Here is a 10,988-nt window from a genome sequence, read left to right as displayed (position 1 = left end):
TATTGTATTTAAATGTTTATCCCACTTAGTAAGCAATATTTTTAAACTGATTTACCTTTTTGGACATGTAAAAATGCTTGACAAATGTACTTGTTGGATTAACACGCTAAATAAAGACACATTAACTTTGGTGTATACATCAAAGTCCACTATGATTAAAATTTACATGTGCAATTTCAACAACTGGGCAAACTTTCAAAGATCAAGAAGGAACTTTCAGTCTCAAAATAAACTTAATTTTACATGAAGAAACAGCTATTGGGTTATTTATAATCCAAGTCAGTGATCCTGCAAACTGCTGACTGTGGGTGTCACTTTCCACTATCATCCCTGAGTTGTCAGTTTCCAAACCGAATCACTGTGAGATTTTCATTCATGAGTGGTGCGCCCTGCGACAGCTGTGTGACAGAGCGGCGTGTTGACAGCTCAATTTGTTCGCCGCTGACTGACAGACAATAAGCTCTATCATCAATCAAAGGGCCTCCCCGGCTGCCACTGATGGCCTCCGTTTGCTATCTTCCACGCTGAACACAAGCTCCATTTCAACAAATATTAATCGGCCTCATGGACCTTTTGAGACCCTCTACAGAAAGAGCGGCACATTTGATGCTGCCTGACATTAACATCTCCCTCTCCTGATGAGTAACTGTCTGGATCCAGCATGAAGAACCATGAAGCTGACCTAATTACTGCTTTTTCAATTACTGAACAAATACACCACCATTATGTATCATTTGTTCTCATGCTGGGAGTCATATGAGAAGATTAGGCTGCTTCCCCCTGCAGGAATCCGGGGCAGGCACAAGGTGGCGTGAACGTTTACAGGAGCAGCCCCGTAACTGGTACTTTCTGCCTTTCTGCTTGCAGAGGACGGCAAGGGAACAGAAATAAATGGTGCTTGATGTCCTTTCTGAGTTTATCTGCATTTGTTTAGTCAGAGTTGAGAGCAGCACAGCAGTTTACCAAGGCCAATCAGAAATATCTACTCCTGAGTAGGGCGTTTGTTCTCCTTCAAAAATGTCCCTGAAAGAAGAAGAGGTTCTACAGAGGCACTTCCTGCAGTCTGAACATGTTGAAGGGTTTGGCTGACCTAAAATGACCTTAATGTTCCTGCAATGGAAATCGGCCTTTAGATACTCTCATTCTTGTGCATTAGTCACTGTATGAAGCTGTTCCTAACAGGTGATTACGTTAGCTTAGCACGACTGAAACAGGTGTAAACATGGTCTGTCAAAAAGGTAAAAATGTGCCAACCAGCATCTCTAAATCTCAGATTTTTTATTATTTTTGTAATTCAAAAGCAAAAATATAAAAATGACAAGCTGTAGTTGCTAAGCTAAACATTTCCCGGCTTTAGCTTCATAATTATCAGACAAATATGACAGTTATCTAATGTAATATTGTACCTTAGAGGTGAATATTCCCAAAGACATTTTCAGTTTATCAAAGTACCACATGCCAATTTAAGCCCAATTAAATGCTTGCCTAATTGACAGTTCAGCCTTTGGTAGACCAGATGCCTTTATGTCTCATGTCAATAGACATAAATAGGCAGCTAATTTGTAATAATGCAATATTGCAAATAGTGTTAACACTTCAGTGCACAAATTAAAATGTATTTCCATTAGACACTAAGCACACATTTTCCCATATCAGAGGTTATAATTAAATATGGTTCTGATATTGAAATATTACAGGCAATCTCCTCTAAACAGCTATAAAGTTATATTTCTACACATTATACATGTAAAAACAAAAATTTGTCATATGAAATATATTTGTTTCTTGATATAAAGACTGATTTCAAAAGCTCTGCAAGTATCAGTATCATATGATGGATATCTGGGTGACCTAAACTGTTTAGAGAAAAATTAAATAAAACAAAATACAGCATGTATGGTTAGTCTTTATAATGACAAGATAAGAATTTAAAAGTTACCCTGAAAACAGCTGAGGGCTCGTAGTGTTAACCGTATAGGTAGGTCTGGCATCAGCGTTTTAGAATATACACATCAAGAGGGAATAGTCCTGACAGCACATCAAACCACAGTGCCTACAAGCAAAAAGAAACAAGGGACAGAATTTGAGGCTACACTTCTTTCATAAAATGCTAATTCAACTGCTTGTCAGGTAATCCCCCTGAAGTGCTCTGCCTCCAGTGTTCAACACAGCCAAAAAGACCAGGATCTATGTTGTGAAATACCCATTTTCTGCTCTCGCTCAGAGGCTTAGTTTACCGTGATTTATATTTTACTATCTTCAAGCAGGTGTTTCGTTTCTCCCCTCTACCGGAGCTCTACTCTAAAAAAACATAACTAGAGGCCAAGAAGATGAGACAGACTCAGCAGAGTGTTGTAGCGCCTGTCAGCAGTATTCTTCATCCTCATCCCACCAGGTTTTCTTGACCACAGACAGTTTCCCTCTCTGCAGGGTAAAACCCAGCAGCGTAGAGTCAGTATTTTTCAGTTTGGATTCATCTACACGAGAGGTTCAGCTGTAAAAATGAAGAATAGGTAGAGAAACATCTGACTCGGTCATCTGAAATCCTGCTAAAAATGCAGCCTGCTCTGAATTCTCCCTGAATGAGAAACAACAAAGGTCATGTTGATCCGCACAAAGCTGGTTATAAAGGAGGGTAGCCTGGAGCAACATGTACTGATAATACGACTCCTTGTCTTTTGTCGAACGCTGGAGTGTGAGATTCTTACACAAACAATCCACATAGTAGCTACAGACCTCACAGAACTGATAAACTTCTATCCACGCTGATTCAAAGACGGTCTCTTTAAATTTGTGGATTTATTCCTCTCTGGCACATTTAATGAACTCTCTTCCAGTGTCACTAAAGATTCCCTCTGCAGACTATAGCAGGCACAGAAAAAAACATTTAATCATAACAAAAAAATTATGTTTTTTCCTGCATAATCCTTACACAAACTTTAATATCAGTCAGCCTTCTGAAGACAGTTTAGTAGCTGCTGTGCGATCAGCACACTATCACACTAACATGCTCTTCATAGTGAAGTTCAGGAGATGTCTACCATTGTTTACATTCAACATTTAGACTGTTTGCAATCTAACACTTTCAAATTTGCACTGAATGCAAAGTACAGCTGAGGCTGGTGGAAATGCAATTAAATTTGCAAGTGAGGATCATAAATAATTTCATAATTTTAATATTTAACTAATCAAAATTGGGATCATGAAAGCTATTATAATTCCACCTCAGGGGGAGACGGCTCCCTGAACCAAATGTCATCTCAATCCATCCAACAGATTTGAAGAAATTGTCTCAAAACCACACATGTGAATGAACAAAGTCATCAAGATCAACATTTAGAGCCAACAATGCTGAGATATTTCACTGCCTAAATGAAAACTAATGGACATCATAAAAGCAAAACACGTTCACTCTAATTGTTTAATAGTGAGAAAGATTATGTGTCCTCCTAAAGACACATTCAAACACAAAGAATGAATTTCGGTTAAAAATTAGCGAAACCAAAATGAGTCTGACAACATCATGTTGCAGCACGGAGGCCCTGTGTTTCTGATTTGATTTGCTTGGATGCACAGACAATTAGTCCTAAGCTCCCTATTATAATTTATCTTCCATTAAGGAGGGAAGGATTTAGCAGTTATGTCTGAGTGTGTCATGCAAAAGGTCATTACATGAGTTTAATTAACAATCCGCAGTACAATAACTGTCTCAGTACTGCTTTATATTCCTCTGCTGAACAGTTTTGAAAACCCGCTCTCTGTTTTCCACTATTCATCCTTCTCTCTACAGCTCCCCATGCAGTCCTCATCTAGGATGCACTGGACAGGAGGTTACAGAAGAGGTTCTAAACTGTGGAGCGGGATCCACTGGGAGAACGATCAGGGAGTGAATTTGAAGTTCATGAGGTAACTTTAACCAGGTAAAGTCCTCTGATGTCAGCAACAACTCTGTAAACAGACTGAATTTAACTTTGAGGCACAGTGTTGTCTTGAAGGTGAGGTGGTTTCCAGAAGAGATTGGTTTTCTTTCTGTTTTCTAGTGTTCCTCACCTCAGACGTGGAGTCAGTACATTTTAGAGTTCAGGAGGAGGTTATGCCGACCTGCAAAAACTATTAAACTGCTCTGAATTTCCATAATTTCGGCTGTGGTAAAGTCATCCTAAAAGCGTTATCAGTGGAGTGGAAGGAGAAGATGCACTTCTACACGGCTAATATTTATGCAGAGTCAAAAGGGTTCTCATTCCTTTCTCTGAATGCTGAGGTCATAGACGGCCACAAAATGTCTGAAATGTCACACAAGGGATGACTTCAACATCAAGTTTAAGAAAAAAACTAACTTTCAAAATCTTCAAAACTAGACACAATCCGTTTGAATAATTGTCTTCCATTAAATGGATCTTAATGCAGTTATAACAGTGGGGTCATTTTTTCTGGTGTACTAAATACTTGACATACAAGCATAACCGTGTCTGGAGGCAGGACTCTAAGTCTTTCAGACTGGAAGCCTTGACTCATAAACAGAAGCTCCTTCGCTCATTATCTGTATGTGCAATAGAAGCAGAACTGTATCCAACCCAAGTGGAGCAATTTCTGTGTTTAGAAAATTTAATGCGACACTAAGCTTTGAAAATTACAGCCCTGCCTGGGGTTTATATTGTTTCTCTGTGTTTCTTCTTTTTGCATTTTCCTATACTGCTACACTACAGAAGCTTATGTGTGAACACTGCCTAGTTTTTGCTATAAAAGTGTGGATGAGAGCAGAGGAACAAATCCCAAGTATACACAGAGCTGTTTCCTATTTGGTATACCATCCAGATATGTAATAAAAGGACACTAATGGGATGTTAAAACCTGAAAAATAAAACCTGAGAAAAATTTTTTTTTTTATCTGGGACAGTTTAGCTCCAATATAGAGACTAGAATATTGCATTTATGTCAGTTATTTGAAAAGTCCAATTTACCTTTTCACGCCATTTGTCTGCATGTATGAAGGTTCACTGAAAGAACTTCTCGAGCCAGTTTTATTTCACTGTACACTCGGATGTAACACATATCAGTCACTCTCAGCATTTCTCTTGGTGTTCACACACAACAGCCTGCTCATCATGAACTCTGATTATGAAACATTAAGAAATTATTCACATGGGATCCATTACTATATTTCCCTACTTCTGCTGAAATGGAAGCGTTCCGTCCTCATCATGTTTAGAAGCACATTTAAAAAGGAAAACAAAATGCAACTCGCTAATGCTGTCAAATTGTGCAGTCAGACCATGAAATGAAAAAAATAAACAAATCCTCCCTTTCAAAAAAGCAAGCGTCCAAAACAAAAAGACAAAGAGATTGCTCATTCTAATTTATGATTTCAGTGATGGAAAGCACATTTCATTCATTGTTAAGAACAATAAAAAAAAAAGACAGCACAACATGTAGGATAATCATCCCCCTGAGGATTCTGCAGTGTTTTGACAGCCGGTATTCAATTAAATTTCCATCAGCGTAAATGAATGTACAAATATCTGCTACTGCAGCGTGTTTATCACATAAGCAAGTCCTGAAAACATGGATATCACCACAGGAATAGATTTCAGGGGCACGTGGGGGATTAGTACTCGCCAATAATAATAATAATAATAATAATAATAATAATAATAATAATAATAAAAATAATAATAATAATAATAATAATAATAATAATAATAATAATAATAATAATAATAATAATAATAATAATAATAATAATAAATTTTATTTATAAAGCGCTTTTCCAAAAACTCAAAGATGCTGAAAATAACAATAAAAACATAAAAGAAGCAAAGGAATTATAATTTGATAACTGAGGCCAGGGGTTTATTAATTAATTGAGATGTATTAATTTATAGTTGGTGCCACAAACCATTTAAAAGACTTTGCTTCCTAAACAAAACACACAAAAGATGACTGAACAGTAAATCTTTATGTGTTGACTCAGCAGGGATGATATTAAATGAGAAAAGTTCATCTACAAATTGCTTAAAGAAACACTACCTCATCATTAGAGATTATTTTTGTTTTTGTCATGACAACTACTTTTATAGATGCATAATTAAAAGGTGAACTTTGGTTTGTAGGAGCTTTGAGTAAAGAAAAGTTAATCTTATGTGGACACAAATGCATCCACCACATCTTCTCACGTAAGTAGTGGAGGCAGCTGTAATGTTAACACACAGTAAAAAAAAATATTTTTAAAACAGTTTTACAGTGTTACTTTTTTCAAGAACTGTTTTACAGATGGTTGCTGTTTTTTTTTTACATTACAGCTAATAACTAGTCAAAATTATTTATTAAAAAAACAACAAAAAAATAGGCCAAATTTTAAAATTCCACAATTTTTACTGCATTAAATTAGCAAAATAAAATAAAAAAATAGTGTTATTAATTATTGTATTAAGGATGAAAAATGGTAGATAATTTTTTAAGTGTTATTTTACAGGTTTTTGATTTTATTAACTTGCAGATATCTATTAAAATGTCAGACAGAATGTGTTTATTTACACATTGACTGCACAAAAAAGCCCAAAACTATACAAAATGTCCTCATCAAAAATTTCTAAAACATCAATTTATTTGTACAAATAGCTATTTGTCCTTTTAATGTGCACCTGTAAACCTAATTCAATTCAATTTTATTTATATATCTCCAGTTATATTATTTACAGAACCCACAAATTTAGACAACTCTACTGTATTTAAATCAACTAAAAAACATAATTTTACAGACGTTTGCTGTTATTTTCACAGTTTTTATAGTTGCAGTATCCCGTTGTATGCATATGTAATGTATTTTTCCTGGCATGCTAGCTGCCAGATTTTTTCTTTTTCTTTCTTTTACAATGTAGTTTCTCTTCTTGTGTCAGAGGCCCCTGTTGCTATAACTAGGTTATTGGACAGTGGCGATCTGTGAGGAAAAGTCAGTTAGGTCGACCTGGGTGGCACAGTATGTGTGAGAAAGTTCCTACCTCTGAATGAATTCCAGTCTGCGGGCTGCATTGTGTTGATACTGACAGCTGAAATTGTGGAAGTGTATTGCGAGCCTCAGCACAAAGGAGGCCTCTTCACACTGCACATCTTCTCTTGTGCTCCTATAACATCCATTGCTGGTTCTTCTGTAGTGTCGGACCTGGAAAAAGGATTTTAGATTAGAAGCCTAACTGGTAACAGAAATGGCAAAATGCTGCAATCAATCTTTCTTGAATGATCATATTTAGGGCAAATCAGTTACTTCAAAATGGAGTTCGACAATATAAAAAAGAACATGTAAATGTACAACACTGCAGTTGTACTATAAGACTAAGCCTGCAGCTTTAGAGGAAACAAAACCAAACTGTTTAAGGAGTAATTTTCTATCAACATTACCCAGAAGCTCACCAAAACACTGCCTGCATCATTCTGACACTATCTGAGGTCAAACAGCTTTGAATTTCTCACAGAATATTTTTGTAATGTCTTAATAAATGGCATGAAAATGTAGAAACCACAATGAACCTTTGGTCGCAGTTTCTAAATCTCTAATGTGTCTTTAAGTGAAACAGTACATCTGAAATCCTGTCACAGAGCAAAAACTACACGACAGCACAATGTGTCATTAACAGTGAATTAATTCGATGCCCTTTTGTCTTTAGCTGCCTCGTTTCTGTACGTGTGTTGTGAAAGAATACTTATTTTTCAGACTATAGGCTGCAATCAGGTAGAGCACGACTGAAGGTCAATCTTCAGACATTCTTTTGAATTTTTGTCTTTCATATGAACAAAGCTCCCTTCATGAGCTGCAACACTTTCTACCAAAGCTGGCAGATTTTCTCCTTGTTTGTTTGGCCTGTGCTTTCTTATGGTCCCTGCTGATAAAAATACAGTAAACAGACAAGAGAATTAGACTTCAACAAACAACACGTCTCACTAGGAAGTTTTCTACCTGCAGTTGAGCAGATATGTAAGCTTCCAGTGTGTCGACATGAAAAACTTTAATGCGTCTGGTCAAGTTTAATCAATAGGACCCAAACACATTTTTCATTGAGTGTATCTTAGTGAGGCTATAAACAGGCTGTAAGCCACTGAGGCTCGTGCTGTGGGTTTGTCCTCAAGGTAATATGCAGGAAGTTTATTCACTCTAAAATCCACCAGATTCAGGTTTGAATAAAAGGTTTTATCCAGCAGTAAAGAAACAAAAACTAGACTAGAAGAAAATTGAATTTGCTAGAAATTTGACAAATTATTTTAAACATTAACTGCATTCTTTGCAGATTAAAAAAAAAAATCTTATTAGATTATTGTATTGAAACACTGTGAGGAGTGGGATGGAGCGAAGTGGTTTGATGGTGAAACTAAATGAGCTGCTGTGACCTACATCTCACACCAGAGACTTTGGATTCAAACTAAAAACCAAGAAGAATTTTTTAAATTGAATGTTGAATGTGCCTTTCTGTATTCATTTGTTTTCTTGCATTGTGCATAGTAAGTTAATCCACAGGCTTTATTCACTGCAGGTTTAAAACAAAGGTTAGGTGCTGCAGCTCTGGAATGAAGATGGGGTTGTAAATATAGTTGTGAATTGGTGCTATATAAATACAGCTGGAAAGAACATGTTAATAACTTTCATAATGATATCTTAGATAGATAGATGGATAGATAGATAGATAGATAGATAGATAGATAGATAGATAGATAGATAGATAGATAGATAGATAGATAGATAGATAGATAGATAGATAGATAGATAGATAGATAGATAGATAGATAGATAGATAGATAGATAGATAGATAGATAGATAGATAGATAGATAGATAGATAGATAGATAGATAGATAGATAGATGATTTGAGTTCTTTTCTTAAGAGTAGGTGTTGTGACTATTTTTATATAGAAGATCCCCCTGAGTCATGTGTCAGTATCATCTTTAAAGTCTCTTTTCAAAACCTACCTTTATGTGAAGGTGTTTTGTACTTATCTTTCTCGTCTTATCCACTTTTGTTTTTGCTTTATGTTTGTGGTTGATTTTTAATTTACTTTGTGCTTGACCTCCCTTTCCCCCTCTAGTGTTAATGAATAAATCCTGTTTAGTATCATGGCTTGAACTTGTATTCACTGTATGGATCATAAAAACATTTCTCTGCTAAGAGTGGACAGTTGAAAAAGAGTGTATTAATAAAAACGTTTCGGGCTATGAGCTTAGATGCCCAGGTCTTGGGACGCCACTGGTTCAGTGCTGCATTAAAAGACATTACTGGTCTTATCTGAGGGCGATAGGGAAGCCAAAGAAAACCAGCAGTGCCAGAGGACAAATTTAAGCTCAACTGCACAGGTGGAAAACATGTGGTGATAGGATCAATACATGCTTTCAGACCTCTTTAATCTACAGGTCTCTTGCTGAAGGCAGCAGAAGCAAACTATTATTAGTTTGAAATAACCTGCGTGCGGACCTGTTGAAGAGGAATCCCTGGTGATCCACTGGTGTGAAAATAACCAGGAGATGGTGAAGTGTTTTCAGACAGACCGTTTAAAGTGCCCGAGAAAATGTTTGCAGGAATAGTTGGACGTTTTGGGAAATATGTTTGCTTTCTTGCCAAGAGCTACACAGAAGAGAAATTTGTTACACCTGTCATGTCTATATGCTGCATATAAGGCTAGAGCCAGCTGCCGTTTAGATTAGCTGCGCACAAAGACTGAAACCTGGAGAAAACGGGTATCTGGGATCTGTCTGAAAGAACATTTTTCAGTATGTTGTTTCTAAACTCTGATTTAAACTAAGAAAATACAAGCTGTTAAATATTGAGCTCTAGAGATGCTGGTAGTTGGATTTTAGTAACTTTGGAAGCATTCAGGTCACCTTTCCTTTTGTTTCCAGGCTTTATGCTAACCTAAGCGAAGCTACCACTGGAGAATGGTCTGATCACACCTAATCACTAGGCTCTGGTTTGTTTCCATTTCTTTAAACCAGCCCCAGTTGTCTTGGGTGGTGCTAAGCCCAGGATGCAGCAATGGTGCCCCCACAAAATAATGATTAAGGAATTGTTCTGGCGGAACATTTGCATTCAGCAAGGCAACGAGTGTCATTAAAATAGCAAATAAGAATCAAACATGATCTAGATTTTCTTTAAAACTTGCCATTTTCAACGTGTAGGTTGCTGTCGCTGTTTTGAAAAAGGTGACACATATAGCAATAGAGGAGGAGAATCCCACATGGAAGATACATGGAAGGGCTTTCTGCATCATTAATCTTATCACAATCTGGTTTCCATTTAAACATGTGTGACTGAGATACTCCAGTATTACAGCCCATGTGATCAGAGTCACGGGTGAACTGGGATGAGTCGCTGAAGACAGAGGCAGCAATTTATCTACACATTTGACAGAAAATAACAACGTTGAGCTACATGTGAGCCATTTTAAGGCAGGAAGGAATTATTTTCATTGAGAAGAGACTTCTAAATATGTAGCTTTGATGCACAGAGATGAGTTTTTAGTGGTTGACAAGCAGAGAGGGACTTTAATAACGCTAATGCATCATATAGGGTTCTTTCTGAACCATGCTATATAAAGGCATCAGCTGTAAAGGTGTTATTAACATGCTTCCCTCAGGGTTAAGAGCCTATTGATTCCTCAGACTATTAGGTCAAAGGCACCCTGACCACCTCTCACTAATGATTGAAGAATAAAACTGAAACACAGCAAGAAACCGAGTTGCCAAGTTGGTCATGCTGCACTGAATGTGCATCTGTCCGGGTTTAACAAACACTCCTGGCTGCATCGTAAACACTTATGCATACCTGGGAAATATCAAACAGCTTGAAGCCTGTGAACTCTTGCACTTGATATTAGCTTTTCCCTCAAGGGTCTCATTTACTGTGTCAGTTGACATGGACACAGGAGTAGAGAAACAAAGCGATGCTGCAGCTTTCATAAATTTCATCTGCAGATAGACACAATATCCCTCCTGCCAAGTCACCGATGAG

Source organism: Amphiprion ocellaris, chromosome 13, assembly GCF_022539595.1.
Source record: "Amphiprion ocellaris isolate individual 3 ecotype Okinawa chromosome 13, ASM2253959v1, whole genome shotgun sequence".
Taxonomy (NCBI): Eukaryota; Metazoa; Chordata; class Actinopteri; family Pomacentridae; genus Amphiprion; species Amphiprion ocellaris.
Note: the sequence above shows the minus strand (reverse complement) of the source record.